The sequence below is a fragment of the Hibiscus syriacus genome, unplaced genomic scaffold (genome assembly GCF_006381635.1).
Source record: "Hibiscus syriacus cultivar Baekdansim isolate YM2019G1 unplaced genomic scaffold, ASM638163v2 tig00110159_pilon, whole genome shotgun sequence".
Taxonomy (NCBI): Eukaryota; Viridiplantae; Streptophyta; class Magnoliopsida; order Malvales; family Malvaceae; genus Hibiscus; species Hibiscus syriacus.
In genome coordinates this window covers 703,795-719,000 of record NW_024062607.1, presented here as the reverse complement: position 1 = coordinate 719,000, position 15,206 = coordinate 703,795, and positions in this window count along the sequence as shown.

Here is a 15,206-nt window from a genome sequence, read left to right as displayed (position 1 = left end):
CGTATGAGGACCGTTGTATCTGGTTAATTCCCATAATTTGTTCTTCCTCTTTGATACACGAACCATCCATTGACATCCGTTGTCACGTTGGACGCAGTAGCAGACATATTTCTCTGTGTTAGATCGATCAACTCGGGACTGAACTGAGTTACGAATATTGTAACTCTTTATTGCCATCATTCATTCCTCCTTCGATGCGAACTCCATTCCAATATGTAAATCACCATCATTAACTGTTGATTGAAGTCCATAGTTGCCAACATCAGAAAGATCCAGAAATTCAGGCTCATACATTGCATCATAATCAGCCCCATACATATGTGCAGGAAGTTCGGCTGGTGTTGTATTTATCGGAACGTCATCCTCGTCATCATCAGAATGTTCGTTAAACTGTGGTGAGTCAGGTTCAACGAATAATCCCATTTCCGCACCATCTGTACCTGGCTCCCGAAGAGGTTCTTCTGGTGGAGATGATGGTTCATCCGATAATCTAATGTTGAGGTCAAATAAGTTCTCGCTTGTGTGTCCTTCCCTTGAACTTGAGGTCATTGTATCATGTGGGATGTGAATAGACTGTCGTCTCGTTGGCATTTCCATATGTAAGTCGAAAACATTGGCAGATGAATGTCTACCCCTTGAAGTAGAAGAGATGTTGCCATATGCATTATTGGTGAAACCACGTGGGTTGAGATCATAAGCAGTTGCAGATGAATGCCTTCCTACTGAACTTGATGGCATGGCATCTGGTGTTGGATTCGCCATTAATGATGTGAAATCATTACAGATCAGTTGTGTCGGGCTATCAACTTGATCAGCTTGATATACAATGCCAAAGTGAGAGGAATATGAGAGATCACGAGAAGCACGAACCTCAATAAAAGACGCAAACATTTCAATAAGAGATTGTGAACTTCCCATATGAGCATCAACCATTATAGAAACATCATCATCGTTTGAAAGCTGAAATGATGTATACGTGAGCGGAAAAAGTTCAGTAGAAAATCTGTACTGAAGTGAAGATAGTCTTCTCCGGCCTGCTACACAAATCTTTAACGAAATTTTTGTGATTAACTCCTCAAGAGTGATGTTTCTCTTCAAGGTTAAGGGGATATAATGATCTGACTCAAAAACAATCCCCTCTTCAGCTTGTTTAATTTCTCCATCATACAAAACAACAGCAGAAAGACAACTCATTTTCAGAGAATAGAGGATTGAGATTTTTGAGAAATTTAGAGTTTGAGAATTTCAAAGCTTGTGAATTGAAGTTTGTTTTGAAAGTTTATAATACGTTGCATATAATAGTGTCTATAACTGGGGTACTATTCACGTGAAGGCGCGTTCCCGGGGGCGCACCTTCCATTATTTTGTCAGAGAATATGTTATTATTGCCCTATTATGTCACTTATGTCCCCCAGGAACTATTCATGTCAATACCTATTATTCCTTAGGGGACCGTGAAGGCGTGTTCCCGGGGGCGCGCCTTCCATTATTTTGTCAGAGAATATGTTATCATTACCCTATTATGTCACTTATGTCCCCCGATAACTATTCATGTCAATACCTATTATTCCTTAGGGGACCGTGAAGGCGCGTTCCCGGGGGCACGCCTTCCATTATTTTGTCAGAGAATATGTTATTATTGCCCTATTATGTCACTTATGTCCCCCATGAACTATTCATGTCAATACCTATTATTCCTTAGGGGACGGTGAAGGCGCGTTCCCGGGGGCGCGCATTCTATTATTTTGTCAGAGAATATGTTATCATTACCCTATTATGTCACTTATGTCCCCCGGGAACTATTCATGTCAATACCTATTATTCCTTAGGGGACCGTGAAGGCGCGTTCCCGGGGGCGCGCCTTCCATTATTTTGTCAGAGAATATGTTATCATTATCCTATTATGTCACTTATGTCCCCCGAGAACTATTCATGTCAATACCTATCATTCCTTAGGGGATCGTGAAGGCGTGTTCCCGGGGCGCGCCTTCCATTATTTTGTCAGAGAATATGTTATCATTACCCTATTATGTCACTTATGTCCTCCGGGAACTATTCATGTCAATACCTATTATTCCTTAGGGGACTTTAAAGCACGTTCCTAGGGAACTATAGATGGATGGTGAAATCAGGTAAATTATAACCAAAATTTAACTTCTTTTGGAAGTTCACCAAGTTAAGGATAAAATTATATATATAGATAAATTTAAGTTCATAACTTAAATTAAAATGTTATGTGAAGTTTGAATAAATTAGATAAAATGTTATGGATAAATTGAATAAATGTGAAGTGATAAGTTTTTTGTGTCATTGAAATTGTATAGAATGAGCATCGACATGTTTTTACGAATAAATGTGAAGTGATAAGTTGATTTTAATGTATACGATTTAATATATATATGTTAATGATAATATCATATGTATGGATAAATTTAATTTCAATTTAAGTACTGTGAACTATAATTGGAATATAACTTTTAATTTCGAATACAATTGGAATATTAACTTGAATTTAATGTTAAATTTCGAATACTATAATTTATATTTTAAATCTAAATTTTGAATAATATTATTTATATTTTAATTTTAAATTTCGAATACTATAATTTGTATTAAAAACATTTATTAAACATTTAATGTTAAATTTGAATAAAAAATAACATTAAAAATATTGGTAGTAACAACCATGAAACATTTAAATAACATAACCAAATTACATAAATTTCTGAAATATAACTATTTAAATAACATTAAAATACAACTGGATCACCGATGTCGTCTTCTCGAATGAGTTCCACATGGCGGTGGTTGTCTATTTCGCGGAGGATTTCTTCGTGGAACTTGTTCTTCAGTCTCCTCATCTTCACTATCATCATCATCGGTATTTTCTTCATTTGGCGTAGATGATGCTGAAGGGGCTGAAGGGCCTGTATAAAATAACGACCCTGGAGGAGTGCTAGTAACCATCCCACTGCTCCCCGGGAACTGTGAAAACTGTGGAAACATTGGCATTGATGTCTGTGATCCAGATGGAGATTGAGGTGTCTGAGGAGAAGCACCACCAACCAAATAAGATGCATATGAACCATATGTTGGATCATTAAACATTGTCGTATATGCACCTCCATATGGTATAAAACCCTACGGGCTAGGCATGTAACCTGACGGGCTAGGAATATAACCATGCGGGCTAGGAATGTAACCCTGCGGAGATGACATATGAAATGGTGGGCTTGGCATATACCCCTGAGGAGATGGCATCTGAAGTGGAGGGCTGGGCATGTACCATTGTGGCATCGGTGGATAAGGATGTTGTGGTGGGACTGATGTAGAACCGGTAGCACATTTTCTCCGTCCATGCATCGGAGGACGATGATATTGAGACGGTTGACGTCTTTCTCGGTGCCTAGGAATGCTAACCCCTCGTGCTTCCGCCGAAAGTAGAAACGACTTCCCATTTTCATTAAACCAGTCCATATAGTTATCCGTAACCATATGACCAGTTTCAGCGTAATATTGTCGAGGGGCCAACTGTGCATACCGGTTCTCCCAAAGCGCAATCCAATCTTTGTCTCTCACCACCCAGTTAACATTTTTCTTTCCTCGTCTATCTATGTTATGCACGTCGTCTAAATTCCTAGGTGCTCCAGAAATATATTGCGTACAACCATACTGACGGAGCACGCGATCAACTGGATGCCACTCAATAATAGCATAACATATAAGAGGTATAACCGATATCCAAACCTCTAATGACCCACCAAGGTGGGGTGGGATGCAAGCCTTCACTTCATCGCTCGCATAAGGTATCTATTGAAACTGAAATATAAATATACAATTCAAATAAATAAAATATTCTAATTATATCTAGCATTTTAAATTAAAATATTAATATTTAAACAGGTGTAAAAACATATCTCAGGCCTAGCTTTTGTATCAATAAGTAGACAAATTTCCTCTAACCCAGTAGGTATACTTCTATGGTTCTTTCTTTTCATCGACCACCTATGAAATATAATATAAACTAAATATCACCCTATTTAATTAAAAATATTTAAATCAAAATTTAGTTCGATAATTACCTCAATAATAAGGGGAATACGTATGGTTCATTCACGATCGGACATAAGAAAGGCATGTGGAACCACGCCCGTGATTACAGAAGCAGGAGACATCCACCGATAGCATTTTTCTTATAATTTGTCGCCCGACACATTTCTCTAAAGAGAAATGCCAAAACTGCAGAGTCCCAACTATATCTTACAGCTTCATCAAAATCGATCAGATGTCGCAACCACATACAATACACCTGGTTGCGAGATTTGTCGGGCATCAATATTCCTCCAATTATTCATAGAATATATGCCCGAGCACATGCCTTTGCTTGATCCTCTGAAGCATTTTCATTTAAAACCTCAAAATTAGCTTTCAACCAAGATAAAGCTATTCTACCTCCATTAAACTCTGGCGGAGCAGCTCCTAGATAATCAATGCACATTGACTGCCAATCACCATTCGCCATACCACACATCATATTTTCGTCGACGGGAAACCCCATATGCATAGAGACATCCTCCAATGTAATTGTAGCCTCTCCATATGGAAGGTGAAAAGTATGTGTCTCGGGCCTCCACCTCTCAATCAATGCAAAAATTAGGACATGTTCGAGTTTGCAACCGCCAATGATTGTTGCAATATATCCGAACCCGGCAGAAGCCAAAAATGGCAAAATACGTTCCTGTGTCGATATACGTGGATTTTTAATAAATGTCTCTAAAATACGATCAATATCCTAAATAATATGCATTATAAAAAATTAAAATTAATATAAATTCATAATAAATTTAAATTAAACATTACAATAAATATTAACATTAATTATAAAAAAATATTACCATATCGCTAAAATGTCTGGAGATATGGTCAGCATCCAATCGCAGCAACATTTCACTTTCCATTATAACTGTAGACAAAATAATAATTAGCACAAAAATAATTAATTAATAAATTTAAATAAATAATAATTATATAAATATTATTTTAATAAAAAAATAATATTTATATAATTATATTAATATAAAATATAATAACTATTTAAAAAAATAACTGAAAAATAAATTTCTTACCACTAATAAGAAATTTAAAACTCAAAGATTCGGAGAATTTGAGTTATATAAGAAAGAAGAAGAAGATTTTGGTGTGAAGAATGAGGGAGGGTTAAGGGGGTTAATATAGGGGAGGAGGAGGGGTAGTTGGGGAAAAATCGGATGGGCATTTAAGACATTTAATGAAAGACGCGTCCTCAGGGATGCGCCTTTCACACGTGGCAACTGAATCAGCAAAATAAAGGTAAAGCGCATCCCCGGGGATGCGCCTTTCACACGTGGCATCCAACTCAGCGTAAAATCAGGTAAAACGCATCCCCAGGGATGCGCCTTTCACCACCTCAGCCGAAAGGGTGCCACTTCGGGAAATATAAAACAAACGGTGCTAAAAAGGGAGATATTCGATTAAAGGGTGTCAGTTGGTCAAATTGCCTATGCTAGCATCTGCTAATTTGGCTTCACTGCAACTGGGGAAATAGATTCACTCATTTGTAATCAGATCAGGTTTCATGAAGTGCACTTCTGAATGGATACGTATGCAAAATGTGGTGTGGTCCCATAAAAGACAAAATAAAACCATTACTTCTTACAACAGAAAGAAGAAACAAAGTAGTTGTAACATCAATGAAGCGAAAACAAAATTGAATATGACAAAGGGGTTTTTCTATTGATAATAATCACTTGGATTTCTTGTTGAGAAATTCATCAGGGATAACTTGAAGCAACTTCTTTTGCTTCAACGGGGCAATCTTCTTCAGAGTATTAGGGTTAGTAATCTTCTGAAACTTAGTTCCAATGAAACTTAGTTTCAATCCTCAATATGTTCTCTTTCTTCTTCTTCTCTCTTTTCTCTCTCTTCTCCTTCTTCCCCATCTTGTCTTTCCTTATATATTCCTTCAACCCATTAACCCTCTCTCTATAAGCTCTCTTTATCTCCTTTTGCCTTTCCCTCTCCTCCAGACTAGGCCTCTTTGCACTCAAGTGCTTCACCGACGCACGCTGCTTTCTCTGCTACTTCAGTTCCGACTCGACACCCTATCAGCAATCACGTCGTTGTAAGTGGGTTGACCAAAGGTGGGCTTGTTGGGATCGTCTGAGGAAGGCAGGGCTGAACGTTTTGCAAGTGGGGGGCAAGAATCATCGACGTCCATGGCCGCGGCGACGACAGTAGCGTCGCTGACATCAGCAGTGTCGGCAGCGATTTGCGATTCTTGGCGCCTTAGTTAGTAGGTTTTGCCGCCGAAACCTTCATCAAGGCGGCGAAAATCAATAATGCAAGCCATAACGGCTGTTGGGTTCTCTGTTAAACCTTAAAAATAGGGATGGCAAAAAACCCGAACCCGACGTGGAAAACTGAAAATCGAATTAAACAGGGACGGGGAAAAATCGTTTATGCTAAACGGGAACGGGGAAAAACCGTTTATGTTAAACGGGGATGGGGACGGGTTTAGTAATCCCCGCCCCGATTACCCTGCCCGATAAATATTAAAAATTATTTTATATATATATATATATATTAATAAATTTAAATTAAATTAAAAAAAATATATATATAATATTTATATATTTAATTTAAATATATATACCCGACCCGATACCTGTTTAAATAACTGTTTATGTTAAACGGGGATACCCGTTTCCCAGCGGTTTTCCCTGATTACCCGATGAGATCCCCGTTTAAATCCCCGCAGTTTTTTTAAGCGGGGACGGGTACGGAATTTTTAAACGGAGACGGAGACGGGGAGACCAATACCTAGCCCGAACCCTACCCGTTGCCATCCCTGCCTAGAAAAGATTGTGATGGCGGGGATTAAGAGAGTTATATTAAAGTGTAGATTGGACTTGGTCTGTTTAATTGCCATGTTAAGAATTCGGTCCATTAAAAGATTGTTGCGTTTTGGGCTAGATGGAGAATAGGGGTTGCACATTCGATTTTAACCTAATTAATTTGATTAATCGATTGGTGGTCAAAATAACTTTAATTAAGAACATTTAATGATTGTTTCAAATCATTTAATTTAATTAATTAAAATTTTAATATATAATTAATTTATTTTAAGTTTAAATTCCTCTAATGACCGATAATTAAAAGAGGATTGAAAACTGTGAATGGTACAACATTGCATGCATCTTAAAACAAATATGGTCACTCTTTTGATTCTTGGACTTTATTTGAGTAGCTTGGCCGAAGGCATATCCCCGTAGAAATACTTTCTAGCAGGCTAAGACTAATGCTTTAGTTATGATGTTGTAATTGGCCAACACTCCTTAGCCTCGAGGAATTTAGCCGACTTTGCAAAACATCATATCATTCAAGGAAGTTGGGTTCATTGTTTCGCAAGACTTGAGACTTTGGGTAAGTCACCGGAAAACTATCGATTGTATTCGACGGAAACGCCAGCAGAACCAACCATCACATATTACCATTCATCAGTACTAGTGCTCATTGGAATGAGTTCATGAATCTGCTACAAGTCTTACAGAATTGAGATGCAATAATGATTTCAAAAGGGCAACATCTAGCAACGTCAACGATAATTCGCAATCTAAATGGCCACTCATCAAAATCGTTCATAAGAAAATAAATTTCTCTTCATCAACATGCAGAATCAAATTGATCTAATGCAGGGAGTCCGCTTTCAAAGAATGTTGAATGAAGAGCCGTCACACACTGCTCGGCTTCATTGTCGTTAGGGATGGCAGTATGACCCGAACTCGACGGGGAAACCCGAAACCCGGTCAAGTTCGGGTCGGGTTGAATGATATCGGGTCGGGGTCGGGGATTTTTTCGGGTCGGGTTCGGGGCAAGGTATCCCCGCCCCGATTATATATATATATATATATATATATATAATATTTATATTTTTTATATTAATTATATATAAAATGTTTTCGGGTTCGGGTATAATATTTCGGGTTGGGTTCGGGGACGGGGCAAAAAAAATCCCCGATGGGGCGCTCCGAAAAAAAACCCGTTGGGGATCGGGATCGAGTCGGGGTCGGGGATAGAGATTCATTTTGGGTTCGGGGACAGGGCGAGCAAAACCCGCCCCGAACCCGACCCGTTGCCATTCCTAATTGTCTTTTACTATCAATGATATATTAATCGGGCTGTTTGGTTCGGGGAATGTGGGATTCTCATGGGAATGGAATCCACATTCTCCCGTTTGATTGGCCGGGAATCTCATTCCCGGTAATGTTTTATTACCAATAGTTGATTTTTTTTGGATATATTACCGGGAATGTCATTATCCCTTCCCTTAGGTACTGTTAGATTACCGACGTTTTGCACTAAAATACCCTTTGATATGATTTCGATTATATGTTTCGAGTCATATATGAGAATGCCCGATCGTGATTCTAACAAGAAACCCCGTAATGATAGCTTGAACTCTGAAATTGCATAAATATAAACATAAGAAGGCAATGATATGAAATAATAATTGAAATGATGGAATGAAAAGAATGGGGAAGTTGTTTGAAGGTGATGGAAGAGTGATGGTTGTTGTGGTTTAATGATAATGAAAATAGATGGTGAAGTATGAATGGTGTTGTCGTGGTAAGTGTTGTAAGGTTAAAGCGGATTGTGACCCGTTAGCTATTTGGAGCTAAGAACCAACAATATAAAAAGATGGAATCAAAATGGTAGGGTATAAAACGTGACCTACTAGCTATAGATGAGCTAGGAACCAACGTTATAACAAAAAGGAAATTGATGAAGACTACAAGAATATCTTGAAGCCGATAAAGTTCTATAAGAGAATGAGAATGAAAGCAACCTCTCAAAGATGTTTTATATATTCAAAATGTGTCTATAAATGATCCCAAAGGTGTCTATTTATAGTGTTTCTAAGTAGCATATGAAAAGACTTAAAAGATGAAAATATTCTCATCAATTTAGCAATAAAATGCACTTGAATGCTTTGTCTTCTTATCTTCAAAGTTAGATGAATATTCTAGATCATTTTGGGGATGAATATAGACAATTTGAAGCTGAATTTGGTCTTAAATTCGTCCAAGGGGTAGAAGACTCTTGCTATTCCATGCTGAAATTTTTTTAACAAGCGAATTAAATCACCCTTCATTGCATGATCCCTTGAAGAATATGAACAACCCTTGAATTTAGATGATAACAATCAGTTTTGAATGCCTTGAATGAGTGAATTAAGAGTCCTTCAATGGCTTGTCACTTGGATGAAGTTGAAAAGACTCTCCCTTGTGTCACGCCCTTAGAACTTCGACGCCTCAGAACGTGCGGCCTTAGTCGCCTTCTTAGTGATTGCGACTAAGTAAGCCTGAAAATGTCCCAAGCAAGGATGCTTAGAACCTCGACGGAAGCTAGACAAGAGAACTAGCACAAGAAGGAAGATAAGAAAGCTTTGAGAGAAGAATGCTCTTATGATTTCTCAAAGTGAAAGAGTGAGTACAAATGAGGATGGGAGGCCTCTATTTATAGCTAAAGCTCCCCTCAATGAACGACTAAGATCTAATTACATCGACGATCTAGATTGATTTCTATCTACCAAAAACAAGTAGGCATTATCTATACAATTTTAAATGCCACTAAAGTCTTTGTGGCTTCTAGAAGGTCCAAACCACCATTTGGGTTGCTCTTCATGGGCTAACCTCGGTTGTGGGCTCTTGGTCTGTGACATTCTCCCCCACTCGTTCCGGTGACGTCCTCATCACTCGTTTGGCATGGAATTGGTCGATAGGATAAAGTCCATCGGTATGCTCCCAACTCCCTTCGCAATCGGGTTATCCCTTCCATAGGATAAAGTACTCATGCCTCGGGCGGTGCCCCGGCCGTCGAATAACTCTCTCCGCTTGTATGTCCTGGATCTCCTTGTCATATGAGACCGCTACTCCGACTGGCGCTCGGTGAGACTTGCCTCGATCTGGATCTTTTGTATCCTGATGGTACGGCTTGAGTAGGCTAACATAGATAACATGATATGCTCGGATGGTTAGAGGCAACTCTAATTTGTAGGCCATGGTGTCTACTCGCTTCACGACTCGAAAAGGACCCTCGTATCTTCGCACAAGTGCCTTGTGCACATCCGCACGACGTAAAACATTAGCCAACTTTGCAAGGACAAGGTCGCCAACTTCAAAGTTCACGTCCCTTCGTTTTCGGTCTGCCCACTTCTTGGTCCGTTTTCCCGCCTTGTGCAAGCAAGCTCAGACTAAGTCGTGTTGCTCGTGCCACTCCTTGGCAACGTTGTGTGCTGATGGATTGGGCCCTTCATACTTGGTATCAACCGTGTTGGGTGTCAACGGTTGTTGCCCGGTCACGATCTCGAACGAACTTTGGTTTGTCGCCTCGCTCCGTTGTAAGTTGTAGGAAAATTGGGCCACATCCAATAGCTTTGGCCAGTCTCGTTGTTTGGCACTCACGTAGTGCCTCAGATAGATCTCTAACAGAGCATTCACTCGCTCGGTTTGCCCATCGGTTTGTTGATGAATGGCGGTGGAAAAGTTCAAGCTTGATCCCATCAGTTTGAACAACTTCGTCCAGAACCTCCCTGTGAATCGTGTGTCCCGGTCACTAATGATGGTTTTCGGCATTCCCCAATACTTCACCACGTGCTTAAGGAAAAGTCGAGCGGCCTCTACAGCTGGACATACCTTAGACGCAGGTATGAACGTCGTATACTTCGAAAACCTGTCAACCACAACCATTATACTTGAAAGTCCATCAGTTTTGGGCAAACCAATTATAAAATCCATGGAAATACTCTCCCAGGGGCGCTCAGGAATGGGCAACGGTTGTAGTAGTCCCACCGGCTTCTTCGCCTCGATTTTGTCTTGTTGGCATACAAGACAAGTCTTCGCATAAGCCTGCACATCTTCAGCCACGTGTGGCCAATAGTATTGCTCCGAGAGTAATGCCAATGTTCGATCAACTCACGGATGTCCCACCCACTTGGAATCATGGCATTCCTTCATGAGCTCCTTGCGTAAATTTCCATATCAAGGCACAAAGAGACGATGGCCTCGGTGGTAAAGCAATTCTCCTTCGAGACAAAACTCTCGGGTTCGCCCCTCCTTGGCTCCCTCAATGATTCGTTCGGCCACAGGATCATGGGGTAATCATTCTTTGATACTCTCAAGGAGAGTACCTTCCACAGTTTCGATGGCATACCTCCGGCTTAAGCCATCTGCTACACAGTTCACCTTCCCCGGCTTGTACTCCAAGGAAAAGTCGAACTCAGCAAAAAACTCTTGCTAACAAACTTGCTTGGGAGAAAGCTTCTTCTGGGTGAGGAAGTAACTGTTGGCAACATTATTCGTGAACACCACGAACTTGGACCCAAGCAAGTAGTGTCGCCATGTCCGCAAGTAGTGTACAACTGATGTCATCTCCTTCTCATGAACTGAGTACCTCCGCTCGGTCTCATTGAGCTTCCGGCTCTCGTATGCAACCAGATGCCCCTCTTGCATGATGACTCCACCAATGGTAACATCGAACGCATCGGTGTAAACTATGAAAGGCTTGGTGTAATCTGGCAGCACCAACACGGGCTCATTCACCATGGCCTCCTTGATCTTTTCGAATGCGTCTTGGTAATTCGTGGTCCATTCCTACACCTTATCCTTCTTGAGCAAGTCGGTCAAAGGTATGGCAATCTTGGAATAGCCCTTCACGAATCGTCGGTAATAGTTGGCTAATCCCAAGAATGCTCGCAATTCGGTCACCTTGGTGGGTGGCTTCCACTCGTCAATTGCTCGAATCTTGTCATTGTCCATCTGGAGCTTGCCTTCTCCAACGACATAGCCTAGGAACGGTACTTCCTTCTGGGCAAACGAGCAATTTTCCTCTTTAACATAGAGCTCGTTCTCTCGTAAGACTTGGAACACCCTTCTCAAGTGCTCGACGTGTTCCTCTAAGGTCTTACTGTATACTACAATATCGTCAAGGTAAACTATAACGAAATGATCTAGAAAGGGTTGTAGAACCTTGTTCATCAATGTGCAGAAGGTGGCCAGAGCATTCGTGAGGCCAAAGGGCATCACAAGGTATTCGTAAGAACCGTACATGGTCATACAAGCTGTCTTCGGTTCATCTCCTTCGACTATCCTAACTTGGTAATAGCCCGATCATAAATCTAGCTTGGTGAACCACCTTGCACCACCAAGCTGATCGAACAAGCCCGCAATAAGGGGAATGAGATACTTGTTCTTTACTGTGAGCTTATTTAAAGCTCGGTAATCTATGCACATCCGTAGAGAACCATCGTGCTTCTTTTGAAATAGCACCGGTGCACTATAGGGGGACTTGGATGGTCTGATGTATCCGGTATCGAGGAGATACTTCAATTGTCTATGCATCTCCTCTAATTCGGGCGTAGCCATTCGGTAAGGGGCACGAGCGGGTGGCTTCGCATTCTCCACAAGTTCAATCCTGTGATCCACCTCCCTCTTTGGAGGCAACTTCTTGGGTAATTCGGCAGGCATCACATCTTTGAATTCTGCCAAAACATGACCTACCACGTCGGGAACTTCCTTGGTTGTAGTTGGTTCGTCACACACCAAGATAGCTAAGAAGGTCGGTTCCTCCTTGCGCACCGCCTTCGAGAATTGAATTGCGGACAAAATTTTGGCCTCTACTCCGGGTCCTCGGCTTACTGGAACAATGCATTGTTGCTTTGGATCCAGGATGCACAAGCAATCGGCAAAAGGAACTGGGAAAGCATTTATTCGGTCCAAAAAACTTAACCCAATAACAAAGTCGAAGTCATCGAGAGGGATTACCTTGATGGCTTCCTTTCCGGACCAACCTCCGACGGTTAGCTCAATTCCCTTTGCGACTCCCGCAATTGGAACTTCTTCGCATTCACGGTTTTGATGGATCCCGTTACCTTCTCCACATGAAGGCCAAGTCTTTTGGCAATTTGTTCGGACATGAACAATTCTGAAGCACCTGTGTCCACCAGTGCGCTCATTTTTTGGCCTGCGATAGTGATGTCTACGTACATCAATCCCTTCTACTTGCGGCCCTTCTTGACCTCCATGGTGCTAAGGATGAAGCCAAGCTTGAGAGTCTCACTCTCCACCCCATCGTTCTCCTTGATGGCAGCAACTTTCACAAGTTGAGGACAATCTCGCTTCATGTGATTTCCTCTATAATTGAAGCAAGATAGTTCACCTTTCTTCTCCCAAGGATTGGTGAGCTTTTTCAGTCGGTCGTGTTGCCTCCCATTACCCCCTGTTGGCTTATGGAAGCTTCCTTTGGCCTTCTCTCCCCCACTATTACCTTTGGGTTTCAGCTTGGATTGGAGAGAGTCGACCTTTTTTACTTCAAATGGGGCAATAGCCTCGGCTGCATCTAATGCCTTAGATAGGTCGGTCACTCCCCTCCTCTGGATCTCCATGTTGGCCCAACGTTGTAGACCATCCATGAATACAAAGTACCCTTCTGATTTGCCCAAGTTCGGGATTTGCATTTTGATCTCTGTGAAGTTTTTAACATACTCCAAGATGGAACGATCGTGCTTCAATTGCTTCAGTTTTGCTCGAGCCTCGAGCACAATATTTTTCGGATAAAAATGCTCCTTGAGTTCTCCCACGTTCCTATTGGATTTGTACTCTCGGAACACCTACGACGCCACCATAACATAGCAACATCGTTAAGATAAATGGAAGTAACATTTACCTTGGTGGTATCATCCCCTATACCCATGCCACGAAAGAATTGCTACATGCCCCAAATGAAATTCTCAACATCTTGGGCATTTCGACTCCCCTTGTACTCCTTCGACTTAGGGACGTCGATCCTGGGTCTTGGTGCTTGCGCCTCCCCAGTCACTCCATTCAACACTGCAACCTTGTAGACAAGTAGTTCGCTCTTGAGCTCCTTTACCTCCCGCATTATTTCGGCCCTCATGGCCAAGTACATGCTCTCGAGGCCTCGGGTACGCTCATCCGCTGTCTCTGCCATACTGTTGACGAGCGTCTGAGTTTCTTCGCGAAGTACATCCTCCACAGTCTCCAGACTCTCTAAGCAAGATTCAACCGAGTCTTGAGTCTCTTGGACTTCATTATATCGATCTTCCAACCTGCTGACCCTTTGCTCGAACGAGGCCACGATATCCTTCGAGCTCCCTCGTTTCTTTGCCACGGCAGCGCGAGTCTCCATCACTTCGCTTGTGGGGACCTCGTCTTGGTTGTGTTATGTCATTTCCCATAGAACTAGCTCTGATACCACTTGTCACGCCCTTAGAACTTCAACGCCTCAGAACGTGCGTCCTTAGTCACCTTCTTAGTGATTGCGGCTAAGTAAGCCTGAAAATATCCCAAGCAAGGATGCTTAGAACCTCGACGGAAGCTAGACAAGAGAACTAACACAAGAAGGAAGATAAGAAAGCTTTGAGAGAAGAATGCTCTTATGATTTCTCAAAGTGAATGAGAGAGTACAAATAAGGAGGGGAGGCCTCTATTTATAGCTAAAGCTCCCCTTAATGAACGGCTAAGATCTAATTACATCGACGGTCTAGATTGATTCCTATCTACAAAAAACAAGTGGGCAATATCTATACAATTTTAAATGCCACTAAAGTCTTTGTGGCTTCTAGAAGGTCTAAACCATCATTTGGGTTGCTCTTCATGGGCTAACCTCGGTTGTGGGCTCGTGGTCTGTGACACTTGGCTCAAACTCATCCAAATCATCCATGCATAAAATTCCAGTAACAAAATTCCAGCCTACACTATCTTCAATAAATCAATCATATCTCAAGCCTCCAAATCAGATTAAGGTGATTCAAAAGGCGTTGGAAAGCTAAGAGATAGAGGAATAATTTCCAATTGATTTATAGAACCAAGCACATCAGAATCACATCCAATATTGGAAGACATTCTAACTGACATTCTTGCATATGATGAAACCATTTAACTTCTCTCATGCACCTAGACACAAAGTTGAACTTTATTCAATATTTAATTGAAAACATGCATGAAACAATTAAGAGTTGATTTAATAAACGAACTAGTTTAATTAATGAACTACTTCCCTAAATGAATTAGATGATTTAAATGCAATGCATGCTTGAATGAACAACACACTTATTAAATGCAATGAATGTTATGTAAACTTTAAATTCT